The sequence below is a fragment of the Perna viridis genome, chromosome 3 (assembly GCF_037379345.1).
Source record: "Perna viridis isolate PV_CMFRI_1.1 ecotype Kerala chromosome 3, ASM3737934v1, whole genome shotgun sequence".
Lineage (NCBI taxonomy): Eukaryota > Metazoa > Mollusca > Bivalvia > Mytilida > Mytilidae > Perna > Perna viridis.
In genome coordinates this window covers 36,871,034-36,887,841 of record NC_142447.1, presented here as the reverse complement: position 1 = coordinate 36,887,841, position 16,808 = coordinate 36,871,034, and the positions used below count along the sequence as shown (strand labels likewise).

The 16,808-nt window shown below is 34.5% G+C and overlaps 1 long non-coding RNA gene across 1 annotated transcript in view; it reads left to right on the top strand.

The window, feature by feature from the left end:
* LOC148622102 (uncharacterized) overlaps nucleotides 1–16,808 on the top strand; it is a 43,951-nt gene that overhangs the window by 23,871 nt on the left and 3,272 nt on the right. Inside the window, exon 2 of the long non-coding RNA XR_015920865.1 lies at nucleotides 59–141. This is a non-coding gene — a long non-coding RNA (uncharacterized LOC148622102). The remainder of the gene's footprint in view (nucleotides 1–58; nucleotides 142–16,808) is intronic.

Genomic DNA, 16,808 nt, shown 5'->3' with positions numbered 1-16,808 from the left:
AGGATACTCTAAGGAACAATCATCTAAAGTTACATTCAAATCTATTCGGTATTTTCAGAGAAGATGTTTGAAGAAATTGTTAACAACGATGACGACGACGGACGGCAAGTGATGGCAATAGCTCAAATAGTCTATGGCCAGGTAAGCAAATAAAAGGTAAGAAAATACAAATGTATTATACAAAAGTGTAATGGGCTTCATCATGAACTCGAGGATGATTGTAATGAATTCATCTGCACCATGAGAATCGACATGTTCACCGTGTGAGTTTACCTTAAAGTTTTGTCTTTCGTCTACCCTGGCTGTGACATTTTATTAGCAACTCAGTAGTTTTTTTTAGGACAAAACAAAAAACAAAAAACAAAACAAAAAACAAACAAGAACAAACAAACAAATGACGCTTACCCTGCCGGTTTATTAGTCTATGCTCCCAAGTTTTGGTAGAGTTTGGGCCCATTAACTTTCTGTTACATTGTCAGTGTTATTTTGATTGTTTGTTGATCTATTTCCTTTTTTAGTCGTTTACCTTAGTTTAAATTCTTTTGAATAACACCTGAATACTGAATCCCTTGAGTTACCTATGTTGTATTAATAATTATTGCTTTGTTGTATTGCCACATTTTTTATATATTTTCATGTGACCTCTTCCAGCTCTTTTGGGCCTCGTTTAATGAGTGATTACTACAAGACAATCGATACCCGTGCTTAACATGTGCAATATTCTAAAATATGAGTTATTGTATTGTTTTCATATGAACTGAGGTTGTCCTTAGGAGTTAAATTTGAAGCCATGTCAGTTTCTATTCATTTCTGTGATTGTAACTTTTCTTTTCTAGGAATAAACTTTCAAAGTTATGATAGCCTACAAGCTATAAAAAGTAAAAGTAACTATAAATCTTCTTAGCACATTAGATGTTGATAAAGCATCTTACACAGTGTTAATAAATATTTTCCAATAGTATTCGTTAATTTGATTGTTTGTTTGTTTGTTGGGGTTTAACGTCCGAGCAGCAATATTTTAGCTATATTCAGACGATGAACATGAAAGTGATGATAAAATGAACATGAAATGAAAAAAAAGGATGGGTCACAAAGATAACAGGGTCGACAAAGTTTGATTGCCACTGGGAAAAAGGGGGGTGGGTAAGGTCGGGCAATTTAGCCTCCTGTGGCGGAGCGCAAAGGTTCCTACTTCTATCGAATACCACAGCAGGGTTCTTTAACGTGCGAGGAACGTGGCATCTTTTCCAACACGGTGCACCACTATGGTTTGCGGTCAGGTTTTCTGTATTATAGCCTGGCAGCCCCAGCATGCAACACGCCAGGGGTACCCCATTCCACCACCTGGGGCACACATCGCAGTTGCTCTGTGGGCAGAGCGCCTAGCCCCCGGCTAGGTTTCTGAGCACTATTTAGTCGCCTTATACGACAAGCTTAGCGCTGCTGCAGGCCTATTCTTTTAATAATTTGATAACATACCATCGAAATCATTAGCAATTTATATTATACAACGTGACATCTGTTTCCTCTTAAAGTAGAAGACATTGGCATCATATATTATCATCACCATGCCTGACGTCTGAAGTAAATATATATATGTTCAAGCACATATTGAGAACACTTGACCGTGTTTGTCCCGGTCAGTTTGTATATGAACTAAATAATATCAAGTAAGTTCTATATCATTGCATTAAACAAACTACAATTTAAATTATGCTACAAGTAGGCGTTTATTTTAATTCTTACAATTATAAGTATAGCAAGTCCAGAAAAGAAAACAGACGACATTGAGTTAGAAGTAATGTATTTCGAAAATACTTGCAGTTGAATAAGAATTGAAACAAAGACCTAGTAATTTCTGACATACTGAAACAACTTCCAAATTGGAAAAACCGAAAAATTGCCATCAAGTTGCAATCCCTAAATCAAGTGTAATAAAGAAACAACAGAACTAATTAAATCTAGGCAGTAACCAAACGTAATAGTCGAAAAGGAAAGTCCGCATAACGAATAGTAACCGGAAAGTTAGAAATCATCGCAATTGCCCTGACTTACAGGCGTTTCTAAAATGAAAGATGACTTAAACTGCCATTACGATTCATTATTCCCACCACCAGTAAAAATCGGTTAAATCAATAATCAAATCAGTACAGAAGATATGAGCAATGAAGTTAAAAAATTATTAAATTCAAATCGGTGACCCGCTAAGGACAATAACAATATAAACATATATGATTTAATAACAATACCGTATTTGACATTAAAATAAATAATATGTAAATGTCTTAATTGGGATTTGCCAAAGAGTGAACTGTGTACCCTATTTATTAAACCTTCCCATGTCCTACGCTAGGAAGCCAACGTCATGACGTTGTAGTGTTGGAAATCATGAGAATTGAACAATTTCAGTTCATTTCAGCAGATTATATTTGCTTTATTTTTTTTTCAGAAAAATTAAATTATTCTTATTATTCACAGAAATATTCTTTATTTTGTGGTTTTATACATTCAGTTATTTAAATAATATTTCATTATTTTTGAAAAACGATTCTGCAATACGTAGACTATCGTTATTTCTGACGACGTTTACAACGGCACCCGATATTTTATAACCTGCGTGTTTGATGCCAGGTGACAACAGTGAGCCAGTAATTTTACGTCTTTTAAATAGGGACCAGTTGATTTGCTACTTTCTGATGTTTCTAAAAAATTTTTTTTTCTTTCCGAAGAAATAACGGGAAGCAATTCCCGAATAACTCAATGTTAAACATATTTACCAGAAATTATTATTATAATTGTTGAACAATTATCTTCCTAACAAAATTAGTAATTTGACCAGGATGATAAAAAATTATCTTCAAAATGGCGGTGAGATGAGTGCTGTGGTCAAAGAATTTTACAGGAATCCTTGCTATGAATTACCCGCCATATTTAACAAATATGCAATTTCATTGGTACAATTGGTTACGAAAAAAAACAAAATAAGTTCAATTGACCATCCACTACCATTAATAATGACATTTTGTATTTAAAAAAGGTATTACATTTCCAGTATATGTCTTGGACCGTATACTGGATTACTGTTCTTTGCAATCTATCATTTTTTTCTTGTCCAACTGCCAAAGAAATCAGACTCAATGGAACAGCATCCATACGAAAATTTCTGTCTTATAGAAAAAGCAGTTCTGATTATGACTCTTATCTTCGTCAAATTCCATCAAAACAGTTACCAAAAAATGGGCTTGGTATAGAAGAGTACACGAAAAGTCTTGAGAAAGAAATTGACGTACGGGAAGGGAAAATGCTAAAGTTGAATAAAATGCTAGTCCAAACACACTCTAGTGTAATTGATCTAAATGAGGAGGTTAACCATTTGGTTTTAAACAATTTAGAATTTGAACACAAAACTCAAAATATTGAACAACTTAAACAAGAAATTGAACACAAGTATAGAATAATAGAATCCTAGAAAGAAAAAAATAGCTGGTGTAAAAGTAAAAATGTGAACAAAACATTTTTCATTTCATCATTTCATGTTCATTTTATGATCCACGTCATGTCCATCGCCTAAATATAGCTGAAATATTGCTGCTCGGGCGTTAACCCCAATAATCAATCAATCCGCCACAGTAGGCTAATTGCCCGACCTTATCCACCTTTCCCTATTTCCAGTGGCAAACAAAATTTGTCGACACCATTATTCTTGTGTCCCATCCCATTTTTTATTTCATCATCATTTATGTTCGTTTCATCATCCATTTCATGTTCATCGCCTGAATATAGCCGAAATATTGCTGCTCGGACGTTAAACCCCAACAATCAATCAATCAATGGATTTACTAAGTATGGGATGAGGATTATTTAATGTAAAGATATGGTAGAATCAGTATTGAAAAAAAATGGTAAACCTTGAAGTTGGCCGCTTTCCTAAAATAACTTTAGCCTCAATTATTAGTGTTAAACACATATAATTTCTCTAGCACAAGTAGCTAAATGTATGCTACAGAATGAAGGCAATTGTTTACATTTAGATGGAACATAAAGTTGTTCACAAAATATGCAGGGTTCCAAGTATCTACAAAAGAGGGTAACTTTTCACTATGTCACCAGATTATTCCGTCAGGTTACGTAGATAGCTACATGAAAGCAACCAATGAAAGTTTTGTAGAACTTGCTGAAGCAAATAATGATGGGATAATGATGAAGTGCAAAATGATACTATTGCTAAACTTAAACGTCTAATATCAGGTATCATGACACATCGGCATGTTGTCAAAAAACCTACAAAAACTTTCTGGAAAAAGAAAAAAATGAAAGCTTTAGAAACTTCAGACAGTCATAACAAAACTGAAGAAGAAAACAAAATCTGCATCTAAAGTAACAGGTATGTACTGTGGTCTCCATGTACGACCGAACTTGGCAACAGCTGCTTTAAAGGGCATGAAATTTTTAAAACTGAAAATAAAGAGTTGAAAAACCCTGAGGGAAACTCTGCTGCAAACGAATTAACGAATATCTGTCTCAGTTAAATCGAACAAAAACATCTTGTTACTTTCTTGCATAAGATTTTAATTTCTTATTTGTAGATGGTGCTGCTGTCTTACATTAAAAATTACATTTATGATTACTAATCTTCAGGTCAAGTAAGAACAACCAATTTCTGATCAACAGTGGATTACAAACAAATGTCTCTCAACTTTATGCGGAGCATTTGGTATATTGTCCAAAATTATTACATATCCTATGTAGCACCTACTTGAAAATCAACAAATTTCTTTCTTTAGAATGAATGATTTTGGCAAGTTCTTGATGATAAAGTTAATGAATTTTCTGCAGATGCTTCTCAACTTTTTATTGATGCACCCATTTTCTTGCAAGCACAAATCGATAGAGATGTGTTCTTTGACTGCCTATCATCTCCATCAGATCTAGATGATATAACTAATTCAGTTCTTGAACATATCTGCTCAGTCACGAAACGGGTTCTTGAGAGGCAGTTAAGTGATCAAACTATGGGAGGAAGGCTTTACATACAAATTGAGGACATTGACCAAAACCTTGTAATGCAAAAAACTAACAGGATTTCAGAAGTATTAGACAGAAATGACAAACAGATACCACAAAAAAGCAGATCAGGAAGATCAGGCGTAATTTATACAGGTCCAAAACAAAACTTTCTGATCAAACTAAAAAAAAGTACTTTAATATTGCTAGAAAAAATCTGTCTCTAAGAAAAGGCAAGACCTGCAAAACTCACGGATGCAAACGAGACTTCAAAGAATAGAACGACTTGAAAAATCAAAACAAAACTTACAAAGGAAAATGAACAAGAAAGGAGTTTGGGTAAGTGCAAAGGAGACTGACCTATCTGTGAGTGGAAAAATTAGGCACGGAAGAGATACTAGTAAGAAATCAGATTTTATTTCACTCTAATTGTCTCAATTTAAAAGTTCAGTAACGAAATACATCTAGAAAATATGAAAGTGATAATTACATCAAACTATGCCAATGCTATACCTGAAACAATTGTCAGACTTAATTGATATATAGTTCATCAGATTAAAAAGGTGAGTAGGAAACGGAAACCACAGGAGGCAGTTGCTACACCCTTGTCCAAAGCTACAAAAGTAATTTTCAGGTTGACAAATACTATGCATTTGCTTCCATTGACAGATGGTACTCTGAACGGTATGTTGAAGTAGTGAGTAAAAACTCAGTACGACTCGATTTCCTTTGTATCGCACTAGAACTCTAACACACAGGCTTCTGGAACAGGGTTATGTCGATACAAGATTGAAGTCATCACTACAGAAGTTTTATGGTCGTCATCATGAACTAGTGGATCGTTATGGTGTATCCATAAGCACCATGAAAACTGATTGCCCCGTGCAGGTCCGGGTGTTAAAAGAATAGGCCTGCAGCAGCGCTAAGCTTGTATAAGGCGACTAAATAGTGCCGGGGGCTAGGCGCTCTGCCCACAGAGCAACTGAGATGTGTGCCCCAGGTGGTGGAATGGGGTACCCCTGGCGTGTTGCATGCTGGGGTTGTCAGGCTATAATACGGAAAACCTGACCGCAAACCATAGTGGTGCACCGTGTTGGGAAAGATGCCACGTTCCTCGCACGTTAAAGAACCCTGCTGTGGTATTCGATAGGAGTAGGAACCTTTGCGCTCCGCCACAGGAGGCTAAATTGCCCGACCTTACCCATCCCCCCTTTTTCCAGTGGCAATCAAAATTTGTCGACCCTATTATCCTTGTGACCATCCTTTTTTTTCATTTCATGTTCATTTTACCATCCATTTCATGTTCATCGTCTGAATATAGCTGAAATATTGCTGCTCGGACGTTAAACCCCAACAAACAAACAAAACAAACTGATTTATTCAACAGGTCATAGTTTTCCTTTCCTCGTTTGTCTACCCTGGACTTGACTTTTTATGAGCAACTCGGCGGGTATTTCTAGAAAAGCAGAGGACGCTTATCCTACCGGTGCACCTGGTCCATGCTCCCAGGTTTTAGTTGAGTCCGAGTTGCTCATTTGCTTTTGTTACTTTGTATGTATGATTTTAGTTATTCTTTTGATTACCGCTATAACCTTGGTTCCCTTGATTATTCCTTCATTTGTTCAAGTAATCGTATCAAATGGCATTTAAAAAATGACATTCAGCAGGTGTATCAGAAGAAGCCCTATTGGAGAATGATATTGTACTTGTTTCAAATGATAGGTTGTGGACTGTTTTAGATTGAACAAAAATAGACCAGCTATTTAAAAGATAGGATAGATAAGATTGCAAACCTTGATGTTGTGAGCGGGCATCTCGTGCAAACCTAAAAAAAAACATCTTTGGCTCGATTATGATCCTTGCTCCCTTATTCTACGATCGATATTGTCAATTTTATTTGATTACTGAATACAGCTGGCAACTGTCAAGGTTAAGTAAAATGATTTGCTTTGGAAATAATACAAATTTAATTTTTCACAGTTGTTTTGTCCTCATATTTCATTCAATTCTCGTAAGGATCTCTTGTATTCATAAGTAAACAGGAATGTGTGTTTGTTTGATAAACATGTTGATATAAATGAATGCCATGAATCTATAAATATTCAAGAAATTGGTTTTTGACCTTTTTAAAAATGAAAAATGTCTGCATGTGGTCGTTTTATCACATTCAGCACTTTTGGTAAATGAATTGAATTCTTCTTTAATGAAAGTTTCATTCAAGTATAAATTAATTACATAATAAAAGGAGAATGCTTTTGAATAAATCTTTATATTTCTCCTTTTTATGGTTTATTAGTATGGAATATGCAAAATCATAGCATTGTTGTCAGTCGTTCTGAAATTTTGTAATTTTTAAAGGTAAAAACAAAATCAATATTGACCACAACAGTAAAAAAAGATTAGCTGAAAATTCACCTAAAAAACAAAATTGGCTGTTTAGACAGACAAAAAAAAAACAATTCTTAATTGAAAAATGTCAAATCAAAGCAGCTGTGTAAAAAAGACCACTTGAAACCTGCAAAACATGGCCTTTCAGAATAAAAATAGTATTTTTTTTAATTTTGAAAAAAAGCTCTGGGCAGCTATTTTGAAAGAATACTTGCATTTGCAAAATTCACATTCATTTGAAAAGTACTCAGTCTGGTCTTCCCCGGGGAGGGTCCCCCGGGAACCATGATTCCTATCAAAATCAATAGGAGGAAAACCTTGTCTCCAAATACATAGTTCTTTGTAGATATTCCACATACTTTGTAAGAAATAATTCCAAATCATCTTCCATATATGGAAGGGAGATGTTTAGAAAATGCTGGAATTTTTAATGAACAATATATTTGTCCAGTGTGGTGGACGTGTCTTTCAACAAACGGTCGGCATTCCAATGGCAACGAATTGTGCTCATTTACTTGCCGACTTATTCATTCACTCTTATAAAGTGACTTTATAGCTGATCTGATCTGAAAGAAGGAATATTCTTTGCCTAGATCCTTTAATCTCAGTTTTCGCTATATAGATGACGTATTATCTTCAAACAATCATATTTTCGGGGATTTGATACATCGCATCTGCCCCAAAGAACTTGAGATAAAGAATACTGCAAAAACTGTGGAGTCAGCCTCATATCTTGACCTATACTTAGAAATCGATGGTAAGGGAAAACTATTGACAAAACATTACGACAAACGTGATGACTTTTCATTCAGAATTGTCAACTTTCTTTTTATCTGCAACAACACCCCTTCAGCACCTGCGTATGGAGTGTTCATATCACAACCCATACGTTGTGCCAGAGCTTGCTGAAACTACACAGACTTTTTGTATCGCGCTAGACTTCTAACAAATAGGCTTCGGAAACAGGGTTATGTTGCTACAAGATTTAAGTCATCCATACAGAGGTTTTATGGTCGTCATCATGAACTCGTGGATCGTTATGGTGTATCCATCTGCACCATGAAAACTGATTTATTCAACAGGTCATAGTTTTCCTTTCCTAGTTTGTCTACCCCGGACTTTTTATGAGCAACTCGGCGGTGTTTATAGAAAAGCAGAGGACGCTTACCCTACGGGTGCACCTGGTCCATGCTCCCAGTTTTTAGTGGAGTCCGAGTTGCTCATTTACTCTTGTTACTTTGTATGATTTTAGTTACTTTGTGTTCTTTGTTGTGTATGTATGTTTACCATGTCTGGTATTAGATGACATTCTTTTGATTACCGCTGTAACCTTGGTTCCCTTTATTACTCTCTCCTGTAGTTTTATAATGATGTTATGTTTAAAAAAAGTCCACCACCTTGGACACAACATTTGGTCACTGCTTATCTTTTTTTTCAAATAAGGATTTATGTTTTAGGATATATCTATTGATTGGACTGTTGTGTTTAAATGAATGTAAATCATGCTATATTATATGTTTTTGTTTGTAAATAAAATTAATCTAAAATCTTATCATATAGCTATCTAATTGCCAATATGGCCTGATTTCCAAAAAAGCACAAAAAACATATTACAAAATACTGTAACATTTTTGTTTTTTTAACCTATTACTGATCTATTTTTTTGTTTGTGTATTTAGTTTGATACACTGTGTCCCACCAAACAAGGAAACAACAAAAAACACATTTAATATTTAAAAAATCATTGGACTCCCTACCCGTTCAAATAAACAAGTATGCTTTGATATTTACCATGTGTAGTTATGGGTAATAATAAAATCAAATATGTTAATCGAAATTAGGAGAAATACAATATGTAATAAATAAATAAAAATAAATAAGAAGAAGTAAATTCAATAAAAATTAAATCTCTTCACAGTGTAATCAAGGGAACCAAGGTTCTAGTGGTAATCAAAGAGTAATCAAGGGAACCAAGGTAATAGCGGTAATCAAAAGAATGTAATCCAGGAACAAAGACCAGATATAGATTACAGACATACACAACAAAGAACACAAAGTAACTAAAATCATACATACAAAGTAACAAATGCAAATAAGCAACTCGCACTCCACTTAAAACTGCGCGAGAGTGTTAAGGAGAAATGTCATAAATTGTCATTTCGTCGATTTTCATATTTTTAAGTATACAAGTTAATAAAATAATACTTCCCAGACACAAAAAGATCAACAAAATTTGAAAATGTGCAATAAAAATGAGTCACGTTATCGGTTAAACAAACCTTGGTCTGACCACCTAATGGTCAAAAGTGCAGTGGGAAGATGACAAAATTGTACATCCAACTTTAAATAGTAGGTTAATGTATATGTATATTTTTTCAAAAAAGCTTCGGGAAGTGTGAAAAATTTACATGGAGGTTCCAAAATGTCTCGTAACTTGCTTGTGATGAGATATTTTTGCGTTTTCTTGTATTTCAGCGAATATTACAACAAAACGGGTTAACATAAATTAAATAATCAATTTCACATGTCATTGAATATTATTGAAAGGAAAACAATATTTGCATTCCTAGTTAGATAGTCTGTTTAAAAGAAGTACTTTACAAGTTGATTTAAATTATTGAAAGAAGGTTATGTAAACAGGCATTTACTAGTATCAATTTACAAATTTGCGATCGGGTTGTAATATATTTATCATTTCAATACACATTCCGGCAGATGAAGATTTTTGAAACTCTGATCATGACAGTTGATCGATGTATGTTAGTCACAAGCGCTTGTTTCTGTCTATGTGGGGGAAATACTACCAAACAGGGGTCGACTATCAATGCCCAAGTACAACCGTCATTTACTAAAACAAAGATAATTTAAGGTACAACTTACCCAAACTTGAAGAATTGTTTTACTGGTAACATGTATGACTTCAGAATTCGTCGATAATTGAAGTGTAATGTCTCGGTAACAGCAAACATGACGTTTCATTTGTTTACTACAGGTGCTCTGACGTTTCAAACTTCTCTGTGACGTCAACATCAATAAAAAAAATGCTGTCAGTTTTGAAATTTGGGTTTCTTTATTAAGATGGGGGTTTGTTCAATCGTTAATTTCAAAGATTAAAAGAACTGAGGACTTCATTTAACACTAAAATATTCGTTTGTGTTATTTACAAAGATTTTGGTTACTTCCGGAAAAAATTCTCCCAACTTTAAACGTCACGTATTTTGTGCGTGACCAGACGTCAGCTAGATGTACAAGAAAACTCCTTAACATACCCGCGTTTGGGCATGGACCAGGTGCACCGGTAGGGTAAGCATCATCCGCTGCTTTTCTACAAACACCGCCGAGTTGCTCATAAAAAGTCAAGTCCGGGGTAGAGAAACAAGAAAAAGAAAACTATGACCCGTTGAATAAATCAGTTTTCATGCTGCAGATGGATACACCATCACAATCCACGATGACAACCATAAAACTTTTGTAGTGATGACTTCAATCTTGTAGAAACATTACCCTGTTCCAGAAGCCTATTTGTTAGAGTTCTAGAGCGATACAAAAAGTCTGCGTAGTTTCGGCAAGCTCTGGCATAAAGTATGAGTTGTGATATGAACACTCCATACGCAGGTGCCGAAGGGATGTTGCCACAGATGAAAGGAAAGTTGACAATTCTGAATGCAAAGTCATCACGTTTGTCGTAAAGTTTGATCAATAGTTTTCCTTTACTATCGATTTGTAAGTGTAGGTCATGAGGCTGACTTCACAGTGTCTATAGTATCCTTTATTTCAAGTTCTTTTGGGTAGATGCGATGACAATTCTGAATGAAAAGTCATCACGTTTGTCGTAATGTTTGGTCAATAGTTTTCCCTTACCATCGATTTCTTAATGTAGGTCAAGATATGAGGCTGACTTCACAGTGTCTGTAGTAACCTTTATTTCAAGTTTTTTTGGGTAGATGCGATGTATCAGATCCCCGAAATTAGGATTGTTTAAAGATAATACGTAGTCTTTATAGCGCGAAAAATAAGATTGAAGGATCTAGCCAAACGATATTCTTTCTTTCTGATCAGGTCAGCTATAAAGTCAGCCTCATAAGAGTGAAGGAATAGGCCAGCAAGTAAAATATGTTGTCGAAGAGAATTTTTTGCCAATTTATCACCTGTTGCTTGGTGTAGCAACTTTTGTATGTTTGTTTTGTAGTGGAAAAATAGGTAGTTTCTTAGCCTTCAATAACACATTTTAAAGAATAAAATGTATCATTCTTGCAAATACATATCTTTTGGACGATTTCTTAATTTATTGTCGGACGAGGTTGTATATATTGTTGACAAGTAAAAAGTTTTAATAGAATTTAATGCGTTTGTATGTAGGATTACCCGAATTATCTTTTATTTCTAGCGAAGTCAAGTTTATGCTCTTAACAATGTACGGCAAACCTGTGTAAAATTTCAATTTAAGCAAAACGAAAACAAACCCCAAACACTGAAATTAAAGAAAACAATAATAGAAGAGCATAATCAATATATATGTAGACGAAGAATTAAACAGATTCGTCAAATACGTTCGTAGGAAAGGATCACTTGCTTTGAATCAATCAGTACTAAAGGAGTGTTCTAGCAATGATTAATTCAAACTTTATCCTTTATAATGTTCAATTAAATTTCCGTAGTGCCCATTTGTCGCCAGGAGCTATCCTTTGCTCCCAGAAAGTATAAATGTACACTTTTTTTAATATGTATAAATTCCACGTTGGCGCCGCTCGGACACCACGTTATTACAGAATACAATTCAGAAAAGAAAATGTCTGCTGATTTCCCCATTTTTTCAACCAGGATAAGAAATTTGCATTTGTATAAATAAAGTTATCTTCAAGTAAAATATGATTACTCAACGGGGTTTTACACCACATACATTTTCAAGTGGAAATTTAGTTTGTTTGTTTGTTTGTTTGTTGGGGTTTAACGTCCGAGCAGCAATATTTCAGCTATATTCAGAAAATGAACATGAAATGGATGATAAAATGAACATGAAATGATAAAAAAAAGGATGGGTCACAAGTACAACAGGGTCGACAAATTTTGATTGCCACTAGAAAAAGGGGGGATGGGTAAGGTCGGGCAATTTAGCCTCCTGTGGCGGAGCGCAAAGGTTCCTACTCCTATCGAATACTACAGCAGGGTTCTTTAACGTGCGAGGAACGTGGCATCTTTCCCAACACGGTGCACCACTATGGTTTGCGGTCAGGTTTGCGGTCAGGTTTTCCGTATTAGAGCCTGACAACCCCAGCATGTAACATGCCAGGGGTACCCCATTCCACCACCTGGGGCACATATCCCAGTTGCTCTGTGGACAGAGCGCCTAACCCCCGGCTAGGTTTCTGAGCACTATTTAGTCGCCTTATACGACAAGCTTAGCGCTGCTGCAGGCCTATTTTTTTAAACACCCGGACCTGCACGGGGATGGAAATTTAGAGATTGACTTGTGTATGTTGGAATTTCTGACTACGTTTTAGAGTTGATCAATTTATGTTATCATTTGGATGTTGAATGTGTGTTTTATTTTTATGAACCATGAGTTAACCCCAAAAGTCTGCTATAACTAGAGCGGTAAAACAATACCTTACACAATATAAACTTTAAAATGTGTATACATGCATTATCTGTAAACGAAGTTTAAAAAATAACTTGATTTCTATTATTTTCGTCTTCTTGAAGATGATACAGATACTCGTAGGCGGGTGTATTTCAAACCTTCTTGAAGGGTTTTTTGTCATTTGCAGATATAACTAAACTGCATTAACAGATTTAAAGTATCAACACAATGTTCCTTTGTAATGTACGTTTAATTATAGATTGAACAAAACGTCAGTTGCAGACTAAAACTATTGCGCACATTAACTTTCACATTACTGTTATTGCTTTGGGAAAGAAATTTATACATTGAAATAGATTCCTTAAACAGCAATCCCCATGAAAGTTAATGCACAAAAAACGTTCGTTTTAATTTGTATTAAATGTAGCTGGGATGAACGTTACAAGACTAAACATGAGGTTTGAAACGTTGCCTCATTTTGGCGAAAAGTAATTTCGTTTAAGCAATTTTTGATGAATTAACAAAATTTAATGAATATTCGGTGCACAACGACTATGATGACAACTGAACCTGAAATAGGTTTATGAGTAAATGTGTCCTATTTTTTCCAGTGACTAGATTCAAAATGTATTGTGTAAACGACTAATCTTATTACAGTGACTCATTTACATGATTTAAGGAAAAAACAACTAGCTGATATATTTTTTAATGTATTGAGAAAACGTGTACTATTATCAAACCAACACATTTAAGTTAATGTAAGCAAAACAGTAGAGTTGCCCCTATATTTTTACCGGCCGTACAAATGTTGAACAACTTAGGCTACTAACATCAAGTCCAAAAAACATGTTGTAAAAGTCCACAAACGCATGGACCAAGAAAAAGAAAACAAAACGAAAATCAAGAAGTGAATTTTGTAGGCAAAATATTCTATCAAATATCATCAATTCCCTCGAAATTTTCTTGAATTGCAACACATATATAGATATACTTTCTACAAGAATGTGCTACAAAAAAAAAACTTGCGATGCAATTACCAAGTGTTATATAATAGGAACCAAGTAAAATACAGAAACAATTTTACTCATATATTGACTGACGGATAAAGCCCCTCACATTTTGGAAAATTGTGTTGACCAAAATATGAGCAAGTATCATATTTAAACCTCCCTCCTTGAAATCTTGATCTTTCTCTGCACATTTAAGCGCACCTAACTAGCACATAACACTACATTTCCTATTTTGTTTAGTATCATGTTTTTTTTATACTCGGTAGGTGTTTCTTGTTCATAGAAAGAGTAAAGGACACTTCCCCTACCAATCCACCTGTTCCATGCTCCCAGTTTTTGGTGTAGTCCGGGTTGCTCATTTACTTTCGTTTCTTTGTACGTATTGTTTTGATTATTTATTGTTCTTTGTTGCATGTGACTATTATTCCTGTCTAGCCGTTATCATTGGATATCTTCTTTTGATCTCTGTTCGCATCAATAGTTCCCTTGATTCCTTGATTTTCTATTCAACAAGCTAGATATCCTTGTTATCTAATCACTAAGGTGAAAAAAAATGTTTTCTCTCCTGTAAACAGTGTAATAGCGTCAAATGTTAGAAAGTGCACAAGTTTTATGACATCATGAACAAATCAAAGTACGAGTGAATTCAGAGTTTTACCTCAGTTTAATAACTTTCCTCCGAAAGTTATTATTAATTCTGAGATACTAGAACCAAAATGTATATATATCAAACAATTATTTTACTCATGGTATACGGGAACTTAAAGACAAAACGTTTTTAAATCCATCCACCTTAACGAACGTTCACTATTAATTTACGATTACTAAAAAGCATTTTGTAGCATTTCCACGCAGCGTTTTGAAGATATTTAAATAACAAAACATTTGATATATTTTATATTTGAAATATTTCCTTTTAATGTTTTTTTTTTTTTAATAAAAAAATAAACATATGCTTATTATAAGAGACAATGGGGACGATGTTTCACATCTTAATTGCAAACTATTTTATACATAAATAGAGAGATTGTTTAGTTCAGACTCATCATGAGTTAGATAAGAGACATAGGTTTCATGTATTTATTATATTGATATTTATAAAAGCCAAAAAGAGGCTTTTGAATATAACCCAATGAAATGGTCAATGGTTTCAAGCTCTGGGATTGACAGTGAATATTACCCCTAAATCATATGGAAACAAATTCTTGTAAAATTCTAAAAAAGAAAAAAAACAGCCAGCTAATGTTTAAAAATAAAACAAAATGATAAATGCATTTAAGGAACATTCTAATTTCACAAACAAAACAAAAAAACCTTAGGTTTCATTTGGAGGTGTGTGTTCACATGTATGTCTGTTCAGTTGGTTACTTAATGACAACTTAAGAACAAGTCATATGATGTCATTTTTCATACTTGTTTAGTTTTGTAAAATTCATACTTGTAGCGGTCTCCTTTTAGGACATTACTTTACCTTTCAAGTTAGATTCCTAGATGTGAACATTAAAATAGGTGGCGTCGTCATCGTCCGTTAACTTTCGTTAATTTACGATGAATTGAATAAAACTTAACTGATCTTTTTGGAATTTTAACAAATTATTTCTAGGGACATGGCAAAGGGCCCTATAGTTTTTGGAGATGTTTGTCCTTCCCCCTTTTAAAATTAGATGCTAAAAGGAGAAAATTGATATTACCATTAGTATTGAATAGGAACTTTATTATTGATCCGATTTTTATTTTTCAGATGTAAAGGTGTTTCTTTTGAAAAATATTTTTTAATTTTATATCCAATTTCGACAATTTTCAATAGAATTTCCAGCAATGTATTTTATTGAGTCCAAACAAGTTTTTGAAGTCCTTACATTTGCGTATGTTAATATTTATAATAATTTATGTTGTGTCCCACTTGTGCGTATAAATTTATTGTTAAAGCAAATGGCAGCATGGTGGTATAGTACTGTCTAATTACATATTGATGCGTCTAAATAGTGCTCAGTACCGTGGCCGTGTGCTAGGGCGCTCTGCCCGCAGAGCAACTGGTTGTGTGCCCCAGTTGGTGGAATGGGGTACCCCTGGCATGCTTCATGCTGGGGCCGTCAGGCTATAATACGGAAAACCTGACCGCAAACCATAGTGGTGCACCGTGTTGGGAAAGATGCCACGTTCCTCGCACGTTAAAGAACCCTGCTGTGGTATTCGATAGGAGTAGGAACATTTGTGCTCCGCCACTGGAGGCTAAATTGCCCGACCCTACCCATCCCTCCCTATTTCTAGTGGCAATCAAAATTTGTCGACCATATTATTCTTGTGTCCCATTCTATTTTTCATTTCATCATCATCATCATCATTACATGTTCATTGTATCATCCATTTCATGTTCATTGCCTGAAAATAGCTGATATATTGCTGCTTGGGCGTTAAACATTCAATCAATCAATCTACTTACATTTTGTACATTTTTTCTTTGTTTAGTACACTATATGTTATGAAGCAAATAAGTATTTCAAGATAGATATTTTATGAGATAGAATTCAATGCAGTTCTGCTTATATGTACTTTTTAATTTAGGGAAAGATGCTTTCCCTTTCATATAAGTCAGAACTACTAAGTAATTAAAACCCCAGTCTACAGTACGAGTCCGATCTGTTAAGGTGTTTTAAGGACGTGTTCTTGTTATATTGAAATCAGGTTAAAAGTTAAAAGTATCATTTGTCTACTTAAGAAAAAACACACTTTGATATAACGAAATTCGTTATTAAAGAAATTACATATTAAGCACAATTTAATATTATTAACACTAGCAAAGTGTAAGTCACTCTCAGAATTCA